Here is an 18,961-nt window from a genome sequence, read left to right on the forward strand (position 1 = left end):
TACACAAGCTGAGGAATCACATATTGCCTGCCATCTGAATTATCTTCAAGTTTTTGATGTATCAAGAATGAGTAAAGTTGTAGCCATGATTTGCACTTGCTTGCCTCTTGGACATTTATGACATATTCTTAGAAAACAGGAACTTTGATTTAGTCTGTCAGTTTTGTTAAGCTTCATTTTTCCCCCAGAATTTTAAACATCATGAAGAATTATACCAGTGTCTCTGAAGGGAAATTTGGGAGCAGGTGCATGAGTCAGAAATGAGCTGAATGGGAAGGAACACTCCTGAGATGCTGAGCGAATAGGATGATGCATGTTTCCCGAGGGTACCTGCGCGCAGGGATCTGGCAGTTTGGGGGTGATGGCAAGAACGCAGCGTGGAACGGCTACCCCTTTCAGGCCTGCCAGTTTTGGCTGCATCACACGCGTAAAGCCTCACAGAAAAGCAGCACAGCATGTTAAGTGATTATGTTGACAGGGAAAGTTTCAGATATTTCAGTGTGCACCAGTGTTGTGTGGGTAAACAACAAATTGACCTCCTCATAGTCATAGTATTGTTTTGATTCTGCTACTTGTGCCAGAATTCTGGGTGAAAGGTTAAGAATGCTTCAGACTCTCTCCATGAGCATAATTAGTCCTGCATACAACAGATGTAGATATTATATTTAAGGCAAAACACAGGTCATAAGTTTCAGAAATAACAAGTTAATGTAACTATGAAAAACAAGGCTTAACATCCAATACTCACATCAGCTGAAATGAAATGAGCAGTTGTGTATTTTGGCAGCTGAAGTTCTGTATGTCTAGCAGGTTTGGGCTTTGCCTCTATTTCTACCTGCTGAGAGTATTATTTCTGCTGGAGAATCCTTTCCTAAGGAGTGAGTACAGAAGGTCCATCACACAGGTGATCACAGGACCTGATCAATCAGAGTGATGTATCCACTCGGGACAAATATGCCACAAATCATAGGAAACTAACAGGAAAGTTCAAGAGAGAATCTTTTAGCACCATCGTCTACATTTCACAGTAGTCTTTTTTTTTTTTACTACCACAAGAAGATAATTTATAAAAAATGGAAATTTTGACTGAGTCTCTACATCAAATTCAATTTAGGGCTTAAAATCTCCTGAATATTTTAGATATTTTATTCAATTTAAATTACCCTCTTCGAGTGTACCAGCAGACGGAAGGTCTTTAGCTCTGCATCTCCTTCTCTGTTTATCTGTCTTTTCAATAAAAATAAATAAATCTTTAAAAAATAAAGCAATATATAAATTATCCTTTTCACCTTTTTCCTTAAATGATTTGGATTTGGGCTTGTGACACTTACTTTCTTTCTTTTTTTTTTTTTTTTGTGGTGAAATCAGCCTAGAAAGACCAGGTTTATTGTTTTTAAGGAAATACAGATTCCACTTCTAGTGCAATGACACTGAGTGATGACAAGACACATCCGGCCTGAGCAGTGACAAAGGGGCTGGTGTTTGGCTGATGTTAAAGGTTTCCTAGGTACTGAGTTAGAGTAAAACTTCTATGGTGAAGCTGGCACACTGTGGTGCAGCAGGTAAAGCTGTCACCTGCAGCATCAGCATGCCATCTGGGCACCAGTTCAAGTCCCAGCTGCTCTACTTCCTATCTAACTCCTTGGTTTTTTTTTTTTAATTATTTATTATTTAACTTCATTAATTACATTGTATTATGTGACACAGTTACATAGATACTTGGGTTCTCTTACTTTCAAATTACCCAATTGATACAGAAATCATATCAAATCATGGAATAACTTTAGTCTATAAGGGAAATACGAGATGAGTTGGAGGCAATTTGAAACAGCAAAAGAGCTACTTGTGGGGATAGTGAGTTTTTACTGATGTAAACATTGTATTACATAACTGCCTCTCAGAAGCATGCCTAACCTTTTCTTCTTTAAAGACTTTGCAGCAGGGATCACTCTGTAAGGATAGAGTGTAGATTTCTTTACTCTTCTGCAAATTTTCTAAGCTTTGAAACAGGGATTATTCCCATGTAGAAGACTGCTGTGAAACTATAATAGCTTTCATAGCTTATAACAACTATGTATCACTTTACAAAGTGAAGCAGAAGTTTTTGTCAAGATTGATAACACTGTTAGGTCACAGAACATTATGTAACAGTACAGTAAGCTTAGATAATGAAGGCTGTCTTATTTGACTAAGATGTTGCCAGTCCTCTAGAATCTTATACTTAAGAGGAAGCATTTGATTTTGTTGTGTGAGTGACTGCTGCAAATCCACACTGACCAGTTTATCATCAAAGGCCATTTCTCACTAGTGCATCATAGAACAGGTGACTATTTCATGTTTGAACATGTGCTCCTGGTAGGGACTGGCAAGTTAGAAATGCTAGTTAGTTGAAAAAATTTCCCTGTGATCCTTTTGGTTTAAAAAAAGAAGGCATATTCTTCGTCCTTAGAAGAAAATGAATTACTCTGTTTTTGTTTGTTTTTTTAGATTTATTTATTTTTATTGCAAAGTCAGATATACAGAGAGGAGGGAGAAACAGAGTGGAAGATCTGGCATCCGATGATTAACTCCCCAAGCGGCCACAATGGCTGGAACTGAGCCAGTCCGAAGCCAAGAGCCCAGAGTTTCATCTGGGTCTGCCATATGGGAGCAGGGTCCCAAGGCTTTAGGCCGTTCTTGACTGCTTTCCAAGGCCACAAGCAGGGAGCTGGGTGGGAATCAGGGCCACCAGGATTAGAACTGGCACCCATATGGGATCCTGGCTACTGCGTCAGACCCTGAAAATGAATTATTCTTGGAAAATGTAGTACATTTCAATCTTTTGGCTCTTTTATTAGCTGAACATATCAAATGACAGAAGGATGGTCAGGCTAGGTTAATCAAAAAGAGGTGACTCAATAGAAGGTTTAGGAACATGACAATGGACATCAAAAAGCAAGAAAATCAGAGATGTTATTGTACCTCAAAAATCATTGAAGGCAAAAAAGAAAAATGAAAGATAAATTTGAAACAAAAGATGAGAATCTGAATTTTATCAAGCATCTTTGAAGAACATACTAGTAATAACTGTCTTTTGTCATATGTGTGATTTATACTAATAAGGTATAAATGGGGTATAGTAGGATGAATACAGAGTCAAAGCATACTCGTTCAAATTTTAAAAACTTTATTTATTAGAACGTAACTAGAAATGAATAATTTAGCATAAGTAGCTGTTTTCTGACATCCAGACTCACACAGTCCCTACCATCTTCAAAATATAGCTTCCAAGTTCTGATTAACATATCCATTCCAACTCTACAATGGAGTAAAACACCATGGAGCATTAATTAATAAAAGTAATGCATAAGTAATGTAGCATGTGCTACATTTGCTCACATTCCATTGAATGAGAAGCAATCATATAGCAACATCTAATGACAAGTCCACCTGGGCCTGGCAGGATGGCTCAAAAGTCCTCACCTTGCAAGGACCAGGATCCCAAAAAGGTGCCAGTTCATGTCCCAATGGCTCCACTTCCCATCAACTCCCTGTTTGTGGCCTGGGAAAGTAGTAGAGGGTGACCCAAAGCCTTAGTATCCTGCACTCGTGGGAGAGCTGGAAGAAGTTCCTGATTCCTTAGTTCAGATTGGCTCAGCTCTGGACATTGTGGTCACTTAGGAAGTGAACCAGTGAATGGAAGATCTTTCTCTGTGTCTCTCCTCTTTGTAAATCTGATCAGCCTTTCCAATAAAAATAAATAAATCTTTAAACAAAACAAAACAAGTATAGCTAGGACATGTGGTTCTTGTTTGTGCAAAACAAAAATTCTTAATGGCTCTTTGCCATAATGTTGACTCGCTGGGATGAAACCACACCTGGCAATCATATAACATTCTCTTAAGTCCTATGTATGTAAATTAGTTTTACTGTTTATAGGTGAGTAAAAAATCTGAATTTTGCTTTTTTCATTCTAAAATTTTATTTTTTGGCTTTTCATAAGAGATATTGAGAAGCTCTGAAAAGTGTAAACATTGTATGTTTAAATTTTACAAAACTTTACTTGTGAAATATCTTTCCTAAGTGTTTATTTTTTCTAAAGATTCATGTTTGAATAAAGATATATTTTCCCTATTGTAGTCCAGTTTAGAATATCTGAATCTATTTGATTAGTATCTGTTATTAATATGAAGTATTCTCTGATTTCACACTTGAAATAGATGATGCTTATTGCCATAGTTTATAATCATTTTGTTTCTACTTTTGGTTCATTTTGATAGGATTTAGTTGACAATGAAAACCTAGCACTTTCTTTCAAATGTTTTATTGCTGGTGGTTTGGGAATCTAGTTTACCTTATCACTAGTTTAGAAAAACATACTGTCATTTTTTATGGTAGAGAATAAAGGTGGCTATATTCTTTTTATAGTGCTTATTTATTTATATATTTGCTTATTTTTAAGCTGAGTAATTATATCAAGAGAATGTGGGAAAATAAAAGAAATGACAGTTATATTTTGAAGAGATTAGCATTTTAAAGTTTATTGATCTCATATAAATAATGCTTCTGTTTCATGGTACTTACATCTTATGAACTGTACCTTTCATCATTATAAATGCTATGTGACCCAAATCGTAGAAGTTATGACATGAGTCTTTTTCTGTATTCACTTGTCATTGTTCAGCATATTTTCAATTTTTTAAGACTTATTTTTATTAGAAAGGCAGATTGCAATTGTTTTTAACATACTGGTTACTCAATACTATAACTATTAGTTACACAACAAAGTTAATTGTTGCTGAGGGTATGTTGGAGCCTTTAATTGATCGGGTTGATAATCTGATGGTTCTGCCCTCGGACCGGACAGGGTCTCCCCAGAAAGCTGAGGAACTAGATTGGACTATAAGATGTTGGACTCTATGTTTAGTTTATGCTTGCAAAGAGGGAATCTCAACTGTACTTGATCAGTGGATATGCAACAAGGTGTACTATCCCACATGGGGGGAGGGCGAGGGGAAGGGTGGGGTGATTCCCAGTTCCAACGAAACTGTATCACATAATACAATGTAATCAATGAATAAAAAAAAATAAAATAGAAAAAAAAAGAAAGGCAGATTTATAGAGAGGAGGAGAGACAGAAAGATTTTCCATCAACTGGTTCACTTCCTAAGTGCCACAACAGCCTGAGCTGAGCCAATCTGAAACCAGGAGCCCAAAGCTTCTTTCAGATCTCTCACATGGGTTCAGGGTCCCCAGGCTTTGAGCCATCCTCTACCAGTTTCCCAGGTTACAAGCAGGAAGCTGGATGGGAAGTGGAGCAGCTAGGACACCAACTGGCACCCATATGGGATCCTGGTGCTTGCAAGGTGAGAATTTAGCTATTGATACATCATGATGGCTAGCATATCTTTGTTATGTTCAACTCTTTTTGCTTGTTTTAGTTAAGTTTGGAAAATATAGTTTCTTTAAAATTTGAACAATAATCATTCACAAAAGTCCTATAAAGTGAATAAAAAAGAACCTAGAATTGCACAATCCATGCAATAACATAAGAAAATGTGTATGTGTAAAATGTAGACAAAGATATGAAAAATTAAAGCATGAAAGTTTAATAAGAGGTTTTAATGTTTTTCTTTGAATGTGGCTAGCATAGTATCTTAATTAATTATTTAAAATCCCTGGAATTAAAATAATTAAAGATCACATATGGCCGTCAAGTTTACTTGTATCATATTTGGGTGACATAACTACATAAATGAATTAATTAATTGGTTGGATTAACTCCCATTAATGGTAATAGGCCCACATCTGTTGTCTGTTTGCTCTCTCATCTCTTTCCCATTATGCCAGCCTCCAGAAAGTTTTGCTCTAGTTAATCTTCCAAGTTGTCATTTATGTCCCTCTACCTCTTACTTAATGAAGTACTTTGCAAAAGCTCAAAAGAGAGCTGTGGTCTCAAATGTCCTGTTCAGACTATGAGAGTGCTGAAGAAGCACAGTAGGCAACTTCAGACAGCTTGCAATGGTCATCACCCCAGGTATTTCCTACTGCCTTTGAACATGGGCTGAAACTAAATACATCCTTGTAAAGAACAAACTCTGTAACTGTAATTTCCACCCTATTCATTTGCAGTCTCTTTCTGTTGCTGGCTGTGATAAAGTACTGAGAGCCATCTTTCTCAAGTACTGAGCCTTATCAATGGGAACCCCAAATGACAAGCTACTTAAGAAGGACTGTAGCCAGTAGGTTCTGAAGAACTGAATCCTTCTGTTCAAAATTTATATGAAAAAAAAATCCAATCCTCCAACCATTTGGGCAAATGAATCCATCCCCAGTTGACCCTCAAGTTGATAGGACTAAGTGGTCCAACTGTAAGAGCAATGTCTCCCTGAGGTGGAAGTGGGCAGGTCAGTTGGGAATGAGTATGTAGAAAACCAAATTTTGCTAATAGCATTCCATAATTTAGCTCCAGGTGATTATAGCCACACTTGAAATTAAACTTGAATGGAGCTGCCAATTTTTGTGATTATGCCAGGACACACACAAAAAAGTTTTATGTAGAATCTAAGGTTTTAAAATATTTTATTAATTTTTAAATTTTATGAGATTAAACAAAACACTGTTTAAAAAATACATAGCTAAGAGCTATTGGTGTTGGGTAGTAGGCAATAATTTTGATAGAAGAAAAAGCTGTGAATTGACAGTATCTCAGGAAGACTTGATGCTTGTTGATGCTTGTTGTAGACTAGATGGGGTAGAAATGTAAAACAAAATCACACCAAACTAATGAAACAGGCAAGGAAACCCTGCTGTCAAAATTTATACAATAAAGGAGATAGATTGAATTCAAATTCTATTTGAAGCAAAAACAGGATAGCCTCAGTGGTAGGAGGCATCAATAGAGAAATACCAAAAGTTAGGGATAGGCTGTCCAGTGTTAACGACGTCATCTGTAATTGTTAACTGGATCTTATAACAGTTGGCTCAGAACTTCTCCTAAAGACTAGACAATAGAAGTACTATCTTCATTGATGAATGTATTTCAAATACATGACACCTATGACCCTGAACTATTCCTGTATTGTAGGAGATTTACATGGAAAAGAGTCAGAGAACTTTTTGCTTGTTTGTTTTGTTTTTTGTTTGTTACATGTTCTAAAATAAGGAAGTCAGGGACTTGTGGCTAAGAAGAAATGTATCAAAAATGTGGTCACATTCATTGGAATGTCAAGGTTTTCTCATTCAGATGATGAACGCAGAGGTTAAGGACACATTCCTTGTAGTATAAAATATACACAAGATCTTGAAATGGACCAAAATTATCTTTGTGCCTTTTATTGTCTGTGAGCTATTTTCTAAGGTTTTATAATATAAGTTTAAATTAACTGGTTGCAATTAAAATTAATCTTTTTCATGGACATGCAAATGAAATCTGTTTGCTTTAGGGATAATTTATTTTCATTTTCCTCCCAACTCTTGTAATAAGCCTGTCTTACAAATGACTTATCATAAATTCACTTTCAGTGGTTCTCACTTACATATGTATAGTTCTTTGAATGAAGTAGAACTAATTACCAGTTGCTAAGTAATTAATAAGTTCTAATGTTTTGCATGCTTATTTTATGTTTACATGAGAACCTTTATTTCAACATTTTGCAAATAACCCTTTAATAGTTATAATAGAAGATGTAGATGCATCAGGTTAGCAAGACAGAATAGGTGTCGCCCAGTGACAAAGTGAAGGTTAAGAGAAAAGAAAGCGATAATGATGCTGCTGAATTTTGTAATGAGGTTTTTGGATTGCTGATTTATCATGAGTAGGATATTATGAAGGCAAATTTTTACTGTTCTAAATGGAGGAGAGACCTTCTTTAATTTGGGTGAAGGTTACACAGTACCAGTGGGCAGTGTTGTGGCCCAGTAGGTTAAACCACCAGTTGAAATTCTGGACAAGTCCTGGATTCTCTGCTTCTGATCTAGCTACCTACTGATGTGCCTGGGAAGGCAGTGGGAGATGGTTCAAGTGTTTGGGTCCCTGCTGCCATGTGGGATCTTAGGACCGAGTTCCTGGCTCCTAGCTCCTGGCTTTACAGCCAGATATGGCTGTTATCACCATCTGGGGAGTGAGCCAGTAAATTCCAAGAGTCTCTTTTTCTCTCTTTCTTTCTCTTCCCCTCTTTGTTACTCTGCCTTTTAAGTAAATAAATCATTTATGAAATCCTGATGAGGATGTCTTGGAGCTCTTTGTTTAAACTCTACTGTATACATGTATGATACAATGTTATAAGACACAAACATACATTCCAATAAAATGTTGATTGTAATGGAACAAATCAATGTATTCACTAGCTCACATAATCAAAACCCTAAGACCCCCACATCCCAGCATTTCTAATCTAGCAGTTCAGCACAAATTCTAAGAATACACCATTAGTGACTGAGGTTCTCATGTTAATTAGGCCTTTTGATTTGTTCATCATGTTTATTCACTATTTTGTGTCCAGGAGCCTCTTGGAAAGGTATGAGTGGAGCTTCTGTGGGAGGGCAAAGGTAGAGGTATCGGTCAGAGTTGCCTGCACAGAGGTGTCCCATAGAATGCATGACAACCCTTGGGGAAGCTGAGGGCAGACCCTTAGTCATAACCCACATGTTCAGGCAGAATAAACTGAAGCAGCAGAGCAAGATGGAGCCTAAAGGGAAAGGTGTTTCCTAGGTTTCCTTAGCAAGAAGTTTTGTAAATGTGATAGCCTTATTGTTATCTTTAACTTATTTTCTTCATCCATTTGTCCCAATCTCCAGTTTTCCGGGATTAATTTCTCTCCCATAATAGTCCTGAGCCTGTCAGTCACAACACATGACATCCTAGGACCCGGGTGTGACTCCTGGAGTTGCCATTTTAGGCTGTGCAACTAAGCACAAGTGAATCAGATTCTCTGAGCATCAATTTTATATAACAAAAGCTTGACAGTTATACTTTTTCCATACAGTAATTGTGAGAAATATGTGAGATGACATGAGGCAGCGTCTAGCACAGTACTTGGCATATAGTAAATGTTCTTTGAATCTGAGCATGAATTGCCAAATAGGCTACCCTATCATGGCATGATTCATCTGTAACTTCTGCCTACAGCTGAAAGATTTCGAGTTATACCACATTTATTTGGGCAGAGCTATTTATCACAATGAAAAATTATACTTTTTGTGTTCCAAATGAATTAACTTTCCTCTAAACCTCATTTCCTTTTTTCTTTTATTTCTTCTCTGAACCTTAATGTATGCATCATGGGAGACATTTTTCCTTGTTTATACCTCAGTTTTGATAGGTTGTCATGAGCTGATAAACACAGATTACAGAAATATCTGAAAAATATGGTATTGTGAAAATGGGGTTTAATCAAACTCATAACTTTGATTTATTATAAAACCTTATATCTTTTCCCCATGAAATTTCACATTGCATGGAGCAGATAGATCACTTATTCTATGAGTTTAGGAGTGATTATTAATTTGTTTCTCTGAAAAACTTTTGGTGTTATGTTTTATTTATTAATTTTAACAAGCACACATTTACAATTAAAAAATTTTGGTAGCCCATAATGTGCTTTTTATTGGATGTTGAATTCACATCAAAATTTCCTCTGGAATCAACCTGTAAACAATGTATTTTGTATCTCCAAAAATATCCAAGACAATTGAAAAAGAATTACTGTGAGAGCCTGTAAAAGTTTCTGTCTCTACCCTTATAGTTTCATTAAGATCAAACAGACTGCACACATCAGCAGCTGTATGGAGCAGAGACGAAATCAGATGCATGTGTGAAACTGCGATAAAAGGAAACTTTGTCAAAGGCAACAAAAGCCTAGCAGGAACGGCTGGCTGGCAGCTGAATAAAGTGCTTTTGCCTTTATAAAAGGGAAGTGAATATACTCATACTGCCAAGGTTCTGAGACCATAATATCAACTATTGCATATGGAACCAATGCTGGGTGATTCATTCATTTGGTCTTACCATAAATCAAAGAGCTATGTGCCTATTTAGAAAAAACTTGTTGGTAATGAAGATATAATACAAAACACTTTAATAGTTGATATTTGTCAGATTTTTAACTTGTGCAAGAATTAAGTAATCCAGCATCTTTCCTTAATCATACTTTTAAACTATCCAATTTCTTTAGTAATGAGTAACTCCATCCCCCTAGAGCACAAAGTTGAAAGAATCCAGTGCAGCCTTTAACTAGGTTACTTCTTCAATGAGAGGTTTTTTCCTTTAAAGATATATTTATTTATTTATTTATTTTAAAGGTAGGATGACAGAGGGGCACACATATATACACACAGAAAGAGAAAGGGCGGGGGGGGGGAGAGAGAGACAGAGACAGAAACAGAGAATGAGAATAATTTTCCATCTGTTGCTTCATTCTCCATGTGGCCACAATGGTTGGAGCTGGTCCAGGCTGAAGCCAAATGCCCAGAACTCTACTGCAGTTTCCCATATCAATGGTAGGAGCCCAAATATTTGGGCTATCTTCTGTTGCTCGCTCAGACTCATTAACAAGGAGCTAGATTGGAGGCAGAATAGCTGGGACTTGAATTAGTGCTCCTACAGAGGAAGCCAATTTTCCTGGTAGCAGCTTAGGGCGCTATACCCCATCATTCCCATCACTGAGCTTTTGAAATCACCGTTTGTTGCTTTGCTTTTAGTATTTCAGCTCTCCTCCCCCACCCCATTCTGTATACCTTAGCTAGTGGGTCTGGTAAGTTTAATAATGTCTATTGACTACGTATCAATCAAATGCAATTGGATTTTCTACTAGAATACTTTCCCCCTCCCTCATTTCTTTCCCCCCTCCCTCCTGGAATCTCTCCCTTTTTTTTTCTTATTAAATACGTACTAAACCCTCGGAGCAATGAAAAGCTCACTCTGAAAAAAAAAAGCCATTATTACAGAAAATAAACAAGTAACAAGATTATTTTAGGGGCTGGCTCCATGGCATAGCAAGCTAAGTCTGTGCTAGTGGTGTCAGCATCCCATATGGGCACTAGTTTGAGTTGTGACTGCTCTACTTCTGATCCAGCTCCTGATAAAGCCTTGGTAAAGCAGCAGCAGATGTCCCAAGTCCTTGGGCCCCTGAACCAAGAGGAAGGTCCTCGCTCCTGGCTTTGGACCAGCCCAGCTCCACCCATTACAGTTATCTGGGTAGTAAACCAGTGGATGCAAGATCAATTCTCTCTCTCTCTCTCTCTGTAACTTTGCTGTTAAAATAAAAATAAAGAAATAATCTTTTGTTTAAAAAAAGACTATTTCAGATAATAAGCAATAGCATGAAGTTTGTGAAACAAGGATTGTGATAATGACCAACGGTGGAACTGCAGATGAAGTGGGCAGGAAATTAGGCCTGAAGGTAGAAGAAACAGTAAGGACAGAAGTCCTGAGGGTGAACAGAGTTTAGTGTATTAAAGTAATCAAAAGGTCAATGATTGATAAGAGTGAATGAAAACTGTTGAAGTTAGAGAGAGAAGTTTTGCCTGATCCCTTAGAACCTTGGGGCTTGTTATAAGCAGGCAACATGTTGTTCTCCATGCCGGGAGAAGTACTTTAAAAATTTTATCTGAAAGATTGAAAGACTGATATAGTGTTCACTCTCCAAAGGCTTGCAGTGTCCAGGACTGTGTTAACCCAGAGCAAGGGACTAGGATGTCAAGCTTTCCATATTGTGGCAAGACCCCAACTGCTTGGTCCATCACCCCTGCTCCACAAAGTCTGCATCTGCATGACGTTGATGAAGTTGGCAATAGCAGCTGAAGCCAGACATGTGGAATGCAGGCATCCTAACCATTAGAACAGAGGGCCATACTTCAAGAATAGTTTTACAGAGTCCTTAAATATGTATGCAGTGACATCTAATATTCAGGAAGTAAGGTATTTTTCCCTTTTAATCTATTGTAGTTAACCTTGTTAGCACCGTTTCCTTAAGTTAAGTATACTTTTACAAATAGGTTCAACTTGACAGGCCAGCCAGGCACTTTCCCACCACCTGCTATTAATTCTCTTATACTGAGGTTAAACTTGCTCCCAGGTTTCAGTATTATTGTGTTTAGAGAAGATGACTGAGTTTATTTCACATGCCCTCCTTCAAACTGAGTTATTTAAATGAAACAATGTTCATAAAAATCATAACATTCATTGCTTCGGTGAAAAGTTTGGCTGAAATTTCTTCATTGGATTAGTTGTTTTGGCATTGTAAACTTGCCTTCCCAAATCACCCACAAACATGTTTCTGTGGAAACAGAGCCACAAAGGAAACTATGGTTATTGATTTTCTTTCAGGGCTACCACCTGGCTTCTACAGCACTCCAGAGAGAACATGCCAATTTCCATGTGTGTTTTACCCTTCTCTTTTCTCTGTCATGCCCTCTCATATACACAGGTGTTTAAAATAATCCAGGCTTATCTGTTATGTCAAAAGGAGATATATAAATTGCATCTTAATCAGCTTGGGCTGCTGCAACAAATTATCAGAAAGCAAACATGACCTTTTCACAGTTCTAAAGGCACCAGCAGGATTGATTGCAAGGCAAAGTCAGCTTCGTGGTCCAAGCTCTCATAAGAGCCCACCATATTCGTGCTGTGTCTTCACATGGTAGAAGTAGAGAGAGAGTGAGAAAGAGAGACAGAATCTCCGTGTCTCTTTAAATAGGCATTACTTTTATTTATAACATTTTTGCTTCTTCATGCCCTAATTACATCCCTAGGCACCATGTCCAAATGTCAGTCACATTGATGTTAGGTTTCAACCTATAAATTAGACAAAGTGTTCATTAATATTCAGTCTGCAGCAGACAGATGAAACAGTTTGACTTGTGCCTGTACTTAGTCTCTCTGGCCTTACCTGTGACCTGTCTCACTCTTGTGTTGAACCTCAGCAGCTCTTCCTCCCGTTTCCCAGCGTAGTCCAACCTCTGAATTTTGCTCAGGTCCTGTTCTTTCCTCTGGCCTTTCCCCATGCTCAACTCTCATGTGAGACAGCTGACATGTCAGATGTCATTTCAGCTAATCTCCACCCATCTAACTGATTGTGCTTTACCCATACCTTCCTATAAGAACACTACACTGGCTCTTCCTTTAGGTTATTAATATTACATATTCCTATAGCGCCTGTATATCATGATACTATAGCAAGACTGTGTAAGTCTGAAATAATATAAGGAAAAAAACTTTTGCAGAATGTATTTGTTTTCTGTGATAGTTATAAAAGCATAATACCACTATGGTGGTTACACCGATGAACCATTTTTTTTCACAGCTGAGGATGCCAGAACTTCAGAATTGAGTGATGGTGGTCTTGCTTGATTTCCTTCAGAGACTCCTGGGGAGATTCTAGTTTATGGTGACTGTCAGCAATCGCGGGGATGTGGCTTTGTCGTTATAATCCCTCCCTCTTTGGTCATTTGGTCATCTTGCATGCTTCTCTTATAAGGATGATTGCTAAAGGATTTAGGGCCTTCCTTGATAATTGACAATGATCTCCTCCTCCTGAGATATTCAATTAGATTGGTAAAGATGCCTTAGATCTTTGAAAAGGCTAAGAGTAATGGCTTCAGGGGATTTGGACATCTATCTCTCTCCTTGGAAATCAATATTCAGCCCATGAATATGAACAGTATTCCTTAGAAGAGCAGCTACTAATAATGCAGATACTAATGTTGATGACTCTTGACAGAGTACTCAGTGGTTTTCTTTAGAATAGTGTCTCTGTCTTTGTGAACTATGCCATGCTAGTTCTGGCATCAGTGACTTCCCTCCTGTTACCACTATCGGCGAAAGACCCTTTTGCATGCAAATCTAGCTTACCATTTTTTATTTTTTTAAAAAAAGACTTATTTTATTTTTTTTGGAAAGGCAGATTCACAGAAAAGAAAAGACATAGAAGGGAAGATCTTCCACTCACTGGTTCACTCCTTTGCTATTTTCCCAGGCCTTCGGCAGGGAGTTGGTTCAGAAGTGGAACACTGAGACAGGAACCAGCATCCATATAAGATGTTGGCACTTGAAGGTGGTGGATTAGCCTACTGAGCCACTATGATGATCCCTAAATTACCTATTCTGTAAAGCTGGCTCCAGGTTAAACTCATCCATCAGCTCTATCATGATCAATAGTAGTGATGATAAAAAACATCTAACATATCCAGAGCTTACTATTTGTTGTGGTACAGAGAACATTTTTCTCCTAATTCATATCCCAGTGTTCTTCCTTACTTTGTCTTGTTCTAACATTTACCTGTACCACCACAGAAACTATTTAATTGTATACTGTCTGATATGTTAATTACAGCTTGTGTGTGTGACTCATACATAAATTCTTTTTATACATTCTTACATATTATTTTACTACTCTGTAAATTACCACTTTTGCTTTCTTTTTCTTCCTTTTTTTTAAAGATTGATTTACCTTTATTGGAAAGGCAGATTTACAAAGAGAAACAGATTCTCTATCCACTGGTTCACTCCCCAAGTGGCTGCAAAGGCCAGAGCTGAGCTGATCTGAAGCCAGGAGCCTCCTCTGTGTCCCCTACGTGGGTACAGGGTCCCAAGGGCTTGAGCCATGCTCTTCTGGTTTCCCAGGCCACAAACAGGGAGCTGGATGGGAAGTGGAACTGCTAGTACATGAACTGGTGCCCATATGGGATCCTGGTGCTTGCAAGGTAAAGATTTAGCTATTGAACCATCACACCAGACCCTATTGTTAACTTTCATTAGAGTCCTTACCATGGGCCAGGAACAGAGTACTTAAGCTTTCTTTTTCAATCCAAAGCAATTATGTAGTATGTGTATGCTTCAAATATTCTCATTTTTTTCATATAAAGAAACTGAGGCTAATAGTTGTTCAGTTATTTTCTGTGGTCTGTAAGTGGTAGAGTCCAAATTGGTGCCCAAGGATACCTACTTCAGAGACCACAGAAACTCATATATTACCTTACATATTTGATAACACTACTTTACAGCCTTGCTGGCCTTTCCTTCCAAAGCATTTTGATGGATTTGAAACTTCTTAAGGTTATACTTCTGCTTTTCACAATTGACTACTTTTTATACTGAGCCCTTAAAATCAATGCATGTTTTGTTTTATCTTACTTTTTAAAGTGTTGGATGATTTAGACAATTTAGTTTGACCTAAGAAAGCATGCGGTATCTCTATAGTTCTTTATAATATAGATGTAAATGCCAGAAACTCAATTGAAGTCCCCTAACTTAGCCCCTACCTCTTGCAGCTTTTGATTCTAATCCTCATCAAGATAGAGAGTCAAGGAATTCAGCATATTTTCTTCCTCCTTGGCATTGTGAAGGCCAGTAAATTAGATTGCACTAATAGCATCAGTAGGAGGCTGAGATTACAAAAGACATAGGTTCAAGTGGAAAGGAGAGAGAGGGAGAGAGAAAGAGAGAGAGAGAGAATTATAGTTATTGAAGAATTTCTGGGGTTACTTTTAAGCCTTTGTCCTCCCAGGGTCATGTCTGTATAACAATGACCTGCTGAGATTTTTTAAGCATTCACTTCATTCATTGAAAAGAAAAGATGGCAGGTGCAGAAAAATTATTGCTTAAAACAATGCACAGATTTGTCTATGCAGTTTACACCAATGTGACAGAAAATGATGACATTATAGATTTTTCACACAACACAGAAAAATGTTATTTAGTTTTCTCTGACTGATTTTGTTGTAATTTGCTAATATTCCAATTTGTATGTGTAAGTAATCCTTCATTTCCTCTGCAGTAAGAGGATTTTTTTTGAAATAAAATCTTCATTCTAGATGATATTTTCATAAATAGGGTGAAAAAGGTTTATATCTTGAGTCCACTATCCAGGTGATTTATAAATGACTTCCATGGACGTTAGTTTCTGAATGTCACTGGAATATTTTCTACATGCTGTTGGGAAGTTTCTTTAATCTTTTCTTAATAGGAATTCCAGTTTTTCTGAATTCCCTTTCCTTCGGGTACTCCACTTTGCATTCTTCATAAAAGGCTGGATCTTTATAGTAGGCAGTTAAACATTCTTTCCAAATGCAGAATTTTCTTTCTGATGTTTTACTATCATAAGGAGTCCAGATTCCTTGCAATATTTGGTAAAATCCTGAACTTGTTCAGAACACCTCTCTTTGGCTGTTTCTCTCATTATTTTAGGGATCAAAACATCTTTTTTAACAGTCTGAGATGCTGCTCTGCAGGGTCGAGCGCCATCTCGGCAGGGAGAAGAGGATTCTTTTAAGAAATAATTTTAAATCCCCCTTATGTTAACAAAAGCTAAAAATTTTAATTACTGGGGCCAGTATCCTGGCATTAGCAGGCTAAGCCTCTGCCTATGGTGACACCATCCCATATGGGTGTTGGTTGGAGCCCTGACTGCTCCACTTCCTATTCAGTGCCCTAGTAATGGTTTGGGAAAGCAGTAGAAAATAACTCAAGTCCTTGGGCCCATGCACCCACATGGGAGACTCAGAGTAAGATCCTGTCTCCTGGCTTTGGATGCACAGAGATCCAGCTTGTTGTGGCCATTTGGGGAGTGAACCAGCAATGGACATTCTCTCTCCCTGTGTCTCCTCATCTCTATAACTCTTTCAAATAAAAATAAAATAAATCTTTATAAAATATTTAATTACTATGATAAGGATGATCAAATGTTTCTAATAGTTATCAAGCCACCTGGAAAATAAAAACATAATCTTGATTCTTATAGAATGCTTACTTTGTCAATAGATTTTAAAAATAAAAACAATTATCCATTTTTTATAGGTTTCCTTTAGTTCCAAATGTCAAGGGTGACAATGTCTGATCATTATTTATGGCAGTTTATCCAGAATGTAGTATCTGATTTTTAATCTATCATATTTTATCTTCACAACAGCTTTATGACAAAATCACTGGTTTAATTTCTGCTGAAATGATAAGGAAGTTAAGGATCAGGGAATTGATAAAATTGTCCCAAAGTCATACAGTTAGTAAAACAACAGAGTCAGGATTTTAATCCTCAGCACAGAATATGAAAAGTGTACTGTCACATGGATGGCCTCTCCAACAATCATTTTCAATGGTCTGTCTTATATAGCAAATGTGTTTTGGAACTGACAATGTAATATTGTTCCTGGAAAGTATCCATGTTTAAAAATCCTTCTACTTCCTAAGGACCAACTTTAGCCACTATTTGATCTGATGGCTTCTATCTTGAAAATACCGACTGCATGCACAAAGATTATCAAGCAAGACCTTTCATTATCTATCTATCTGAAGTAGTAAAACAATGTTTTTAAATTTATTTTTATTTGAAAGTCATAGTTACAGAGAGAAGGAGAGAAAGAGATCTTAAAGATCTTAAACTCACTGGTTTACGCCCCAAATGGCTACAATAGCAGGATCTAAACTGGTCCAAAGCTAGGAGACAGAAGCTTTTTCTAGGTCTCCCACATGGGAGTAGGAGCCCAAGGAATTGAGCCATCCTCCACTGCTTTCCCAGGCTATCAGCAGGCAGCTGGGTCGAAGTGGAGTAGCTGGGACATGAAGTGGTACTCATACAGGATGCCAGTACCACACAAAAAGGATAAGTCAACCATGTCATGGTGTTGAACAGCTGTGAAAAGCTTTTGCAAAGAGAATTTGATTGTCATGGTCAGAGCTAGCATGTTTTATAACTTATTTATAATGACTTTGAAAAGATATTTGTTACCAAATAGTGTATTCTTATAAAATTGAAGTTCTGCTTTGTGATAAAATAGTGAAAATACTGATTTTTTTATTAGACTGTTCTTTATAAGAGATTAAAAACTATTTTTCTCTACCTTATGTGTATCTATGTGAATAGCAACAAATTTGGTATTTGATAGTATCAGTTTCTGAGCTTTATTTTTACTTTATTGTGTCCTTGATTATTTAAGAAAGCTACTGTTTCTTCTTTGGTATATGGAAGGTAAGCAAGACTGTGGACATCACCAAAATACCCTCATTCTAGATGCAGAGCTATGAGACACTTCACTAGTGTCCAAGATATCTCCTCCACCAACATTTTAGAATCCACTGATCAACAGTGGACGAGACAACTGAATTTTAATGCAAGCTTTTATTTTAGTATTTCTCTTTGCTATTGAGGCAGTCCTCTTCTAAGTTTCCTGATTTCACAACTTAACTGGCTTTTACCTTGATCTTTTAACAGGCATAATAACTAGTTTAATAGAATAATGATAACAAGAAACCTTAAGATGTTTTTTGTGTGTGTGATGTGCTCAGGAGATTTACAGTTGCCTCTGGATTGCTCAGTGATGACTGATCGTGTGCAATGACTGTCCTTGTCACTTTGGGGGAGACTAGTAATGTGCCATTTCTTTGAGTCCTGTATTCAAGAAAAGGGCCAAGCAAGGAAAAACAACAAAACACCATCCTGGCATTGAACATTGCATGTTAAGACTCATCTCTATGCTTTCTCTTGCCAACCACAATTAACACCTTCTTAATTTAAACCTTCTTAATCTGTATTTTAAAAAATCCCAATTCCCTTCTTTTCTATGGAGGGGGATTTCCTTATCAATCAATGTTTTGGATCAGAGAAGTCATCTTATCAATTCACTGGTGCTTTTTATTCCTCATGTGAGTTCTTTCATCCTTATACAGCTGATCATGCTCATTTTGCAGATGAGAACATTATATTGAAAACTTAAGTGACTGTCTCCAAGCTATAAGGCTAGTAATTTATGGGTATTTTCTGATAGCGGAGTCTGTGCTCTTAATCTATATCCATATATCAGCATATTCCAGTCATATTTTTTTTCATACATATCACCTTCAACTTATGAAGGAAATATTCAGTAACTTTTTCTTTGTTGATGAACATAGTATTTTTATCTTCTAGCTTAGAGCCAGAGCCAAAATCCATCACTTGATGGGCATGCACAATTTTAAGTGAAAAAGTTAAGTGTATTATTAAATATATTA

General features: G+C 37.2%; 1 protein-coding gene and 1 pseudogene across 2 annotated transcripts in view; one reads left to right on the forward strand and one right to left on the reverse strand.

Annotated features, from left to right (window-relative positions):
- KCNA4 (potassium voltage-gated channel subfamily A member 4) overlaps positions 1 to 18,961 on the forward strand; it is a 61,717-nt gene that overhangs the window by 7,679 nt on the left and 35,077 nt on the right. The window lies entirely within an intron of this gene.
- LOC101527464 (COX assembly mitochondrial protein homolog) lies at positions 15,904 to 17,144 on the reverse strand (annotated as a pseudogene).

This window comes from Ochotona princeps, chromosome 4 (genome assembly GCF_030435755.1).
Source record: "Ochotona princeps isolate mOchPri1 chromosome 4, mOchPri1.hap1, whole genome shotgun sequence".
Classification (NCBI taxonomy): domain Eukaryota; kingdom Metazoa; phylum Chordata; class Mammalia; order Lagomorpha; family Ochotonidae; genus Ochotona; species Ochotona princeps.